We start from the raw sequence: 4,871 nt of genomic DNA on the forward strand, positions 1-4,871 counted from the left end.
ATTGCGGAGAGTGTAACATCCTATTCTCTCCATCGATAATTAAATAAAAATAAGAGTAATTAAAACTCTAAATCTATGTCAAATAGGATGCTACATCCTCAACATCATACAATTAACTCAAACATTTAATCAAAAGATACATAACACACTTATGCAGATGAACCGACACTACAGTCATCATAGTGTTCAACTTCCCTTTATTAATGCAACGAAAATAAATCAACATGTAACAGTCATCGTCTTCAACAACTTAAAATCCAACTTCGCAACAAATAAAAGAGAGTGTATAATGCTCTCACAATATATTAAAATAACTCATAACATACAACAAATAAGCGTTCATTGTAACACTAGGTATTTAACTAATTATTTAATTAAATATTTTCAAATTATTTCGAATTCACCAGTGGAGTGCTCGCCTGCTCAGCTTTGCAGGGAGGAAGCAACTCATCAGTAGTGTTTTATTTTCCATAATAGGGTATTGGATGCAATGCATCCCTCTACCCAAAACTGTGTTGAGGAAGATATTGTGTTGAGGAAGATTAAGGGCATTTGTAGAACCTACCTTTAGACTGGTGTCATACCCCAAAATTTTCCCTCCTCCTTTCGTCTCCAATAACTCAAGGCTCAGGGTTTCTTCTCAAGCAACTCTCTCCTAACCGGGGGTCTCAAAACTAGGGTTTGCAGGTTATCAAAGGAATCTGAGTGTCTAAAGTCTCAAATGGATCCCAAGGTGTCTCACATGTATCAAGGCACCTCCATGTCAAAATTCAAGCTTATATTCCAAGGATTGCTCATTCAATGGCTCAGATGATCGATGATCGACTATGTTGACCTAAAAGTCAACTATAGTCAAAGTACGGTCAAACTTCAAGATTTTTGGTCAACATCAAGTATGTGAGGCTATATCCATCATTTGATCAAAGGTTGATCATAATCCATCAATAGAAACACAGAAATGAACAAATGCAAAAGGTTCAAATTAGGGTTTCTTAAGGAGAAAGTCAACGTAACTTTGACTGACCATAACTTCCACATGAAGTATCAAAAATTTCTCAACCAAAGCCTACTTCGAAGGAAATTTGATTCTCTACAACTTTGATGTTGGGTCCAAGATCAAGAAGTGCACCATTTGGGAGATATGGTCAAAGCGATTATAGGTCCTCCTAAAAGTCAGTGAAGTATACCTTTTGGGTCAAAGCTCATAACTTGAGCACGGAAACTTCAATTGAGATGAAACCAAAGACATCATTTAGAGGACTCTCTAAGCTTTCTAAAATGATCAAGAATGCCTCCATAAAGTTAGAATTAAGAGAAATACGCATGGTTAAAGATTGAGCAATTTTCAGGATATACATGAAACCCTAACTGACCAAAACTTGGCTTTTGGACTAATGGGCCTAGAATTTGTATTTCAAGTACATCCATGACATATATAAGGGCCTATAAAACCATTCTCATATTTTCTTGATATTTTATTTATATTTTATTTGAATTTTATTCATATAAAGGCAAAATAAATTAAATAAAATACAAGATATGTGAATTAAATCATGGGGTTTCCACTTTTAATCATCCAAGGGCCCAAGAAATATACAAGGAGGGTCCAAATTCGTGGCTCATGTTTAGGGAGAGAAATTATCCAAAAAATAGGAAAAAAATAATATAATTTTCAATAAAATTGTATCTCTCCCATAACATATTATCCAAGCCCATCTCTTGCCCTAATTTCAAGTCATATATATTCTGAACAAAGTCCAAAGGAGAGAGGGGAGGATGGCAGCCACAAATAAGGGTTCTTGAGTTACAAAAAAATCAAGGAAAATAGGGCAAGAGAAAAACTTCGTAGAAGCACTTATCAATCAATCCTGAGAGTCTATTCATTATCCAGGGGTGTTCAGAGATCGATCCATACCATCACACGAGTCCAGAACCTCCGAGAACGCGTCAGCGGAACTACACGGGTTTGGTAAAATCTCATGTTTCGATTCTTTGAATTCATGTGTTAGGAAGTAATTTTTCTCGCCCAGATCACTTCATATGCATGTTTAGAATATCTTTGATGCCTTACATGTAAGCTTTAACGCAGGAATAGTGTATTACCATTGTTAGGGCAACCCGGTTTGTCTCCTTCGAAACTCACTCTACAGGCATTTGCAGGGAAAACGGGCACCACCATCGGATTCGTAGACCCCGAATTAGGGGGGTAGGGTAGTTTTGGCCTTTTTATTTTTGTTATTTTGCAGGTTACAGAAACGCATCATCGGGGAAGATGGTGGTTTCAGCCACTCGCGGCGGTGCTGGCCAGACTGCTAACGACGTGGCACAAAGGAGGCATATGATTGGTCTGTTTGAAATACAGAAAACCTGGTTATGCGCGCGCTGCAACATGATTGGTGGGTCAATTAGGAGGTGTTATCTCTCTCCATACCATTAGTGGATGCAGAGACCAGTGGGGCCAGGTTTGACTTTCGATTCAAATTTTCAGCATTAATTTACTCTCTAACATAATACTTTCGGATTACATTACTTACAAAAAGAGAAACCAGCACAATTGGTTAAGGGAGAAGGTTTGTCGCCAGCGGGTCCTGGGTTCGATACCCAGTGTCCCTTTCATTTTTTCATCAATTTTCTAAAAAACCCCATATGCTAGATCCAGCGCTTATACACATCATCCGCCCACCGCACACCCTCATCAGCAGCCACAGGATCTCCTATGATTCTGATCTAACGCTTCATGGATTGAGGATACACCATGGACCCCTCAAATGCGCCACACAGAATCACCACCCAGGTTCCTTTATATATTTATTTTATTATTATCATATTAATTGTTTAGATTACATATTAATTAAATATGGTTTAATTTAAATAAATTATTAGGATTAGATATAAATTAGGACTAGGTGATTGTTAGGAGTAAATTAATGGTAAATTCATGTGTTAATATAAGTGATTTCTTCTCTAAACTAATGCAAATTATGATAGATCCATAGGTTTTTAGTAAGAATTGAACTAAAAAGGTTCAGTTCATGTGTAAAGCAAATCGAATCACTTGTGGGTGTTATTGTTGCAGGTTTAGAGTTGAATTGAAGCTTGAGAAGAACATGAGGAGGAAAGAGAGCTGGAAGTCTCAAAGGCAGAAGAAAAAGATGAATTTTGCAAAGGGCGCGCCGCGGAAGTTCCTAGAGCGCGCCGCGAAAATATCTCTGTTTTGAAGCGCGCCGCGCTAGTCCGATGCCGCGCCGCGGCCTCGGCATTAAAAGCCCAAAACTTATAATTAAAAACCCTAGCTTCCAAGAGAAAAATAACTTTGGGAAGAGCGAAATTAGGAGAGCAATCTGAAGGTGCAGCCACAATCATCAATTGAAGACCAATTCTCTATCAAGCGAAGACATTCCTTTGATGAAGATGAATTCTTCCATTAATCTTTGTGTGTTCTTCATGTCTATGGAGAGCTAAACCCCTCTTGTTGAATCTAAGGTAGTAGTTTACCTATGAATATACAATACCATTAATTAATTTCTGTGAACAATTGTTTGAATTCATTATCAATAAGAAATCGTGTTTTTATTCTTAAATTATCGTTGAATCTTTGATCGAAAGAAAGGATTTAACTTTTGCCCTAGGTTACTACATTGATTCAATTGCAATTTGCAGAGATGGAATTGTAATTGGGTTTTCATAATTATCGTTCTTAATTACTATTATCGTTATTGATATTTGGAGAGATCGAATCTCATACCGGTAAAAGTTATCTAATTTGATTTGCAGACATGGAATCTTATTTGAGGATAAGTGAAGATAATGGTTCAAAAGATTGTTCAATTGTGAATTAATTAATAATTGTATAGGAATAGGTTGATGAACCCTAAGGTTCAACATATTTCTCTAATCGTTAACAACAGTTCATTACTCGCTTTTAATTTATTGTTTACTTTTGATATTATTAGAATCATAAAACAAACCAACTCAATTTTCCTAACTCAAAATAAACAACTATAGAACGGCAGTGATATTAACCAATCCCTGTGGATACGATATATTACTGAAAATATTTACCCAAAAATACTTTCAACAAATTGGCGCCGTTTCCGGGGATTGGTGTCAATATTGCACGCATTGCAATAGGTCTTATTTTGAATTTTAATTTTAATTTTCTTGATTTGGTTGTTTCACTCGTTTGTTAGTGTGTGCAGAAATTCGTGTATGCGCAGCAAAGTTTCTAGCGATCAACTTCTTTTTGATCCTGAGATCGAAAGGACCGCTAGGAGGTTAAATAGCAAAGCACGAAGAAGAGCAAACATAGCAAGAACAAGAGACAACGCAACCGCGACATCGTCACAACAACTTGAAACTATTGACGAGTCGCAAGAAGGACTCTTCTTTCACGAACTATTCACGGAAGAAGAACCGGAAGTTATTATACAACCTACTGTTGTCAACATGGCTGCTCCTGGTCTATGTGCAAATAGTCCATGACTCAATCCTCAGTTCGCTAGAACTGCCGCCAACGGGCGACCGACAGAACTGAAGACCGGTATCATACAATTGATTTGTGCAAGTCCTTTCGCCGGATTGGACCATGAAGACCCGTACACGCATCTTACTCGATTCTATGAGTTAGCGGGTACCACAGGTGTCGCTCAAGCTGATGAGGAAGCATTATTTAAGAGGTTGTTCCCACACTCTTTGCTATCTAAGGCAAAAGATTGGTACTTGGATCAACCTGAAGCAGTGATGACTAATTGGAACACATTAGAAGAAAAATTTCGGGAAAGGTTTTACTCTCAAAACCGATTCTTCGAAGCAAAAACAGCAATAGCAGTATTCTCTCACTCATGTCCAAAACACCTGAAGAAGCTACTCAG

This window comes from Vicia villosa, linkage group LG6 (genome assembly GCF_029867415.1).
Source record: "Vicia villosa cultivar HV-30 ecotype Madison, WI linkage group LG6, Vvil1.0, whole genome shotgun sequence".
In the NCBI taxonomy this organism is placed as follows: domain Eukaryota; kingdom Viridiplantae; phylum Streptophyta; class Magnoliopsida; order Fabales; family Fabaceae; genus Vicia; species Vicia villosa.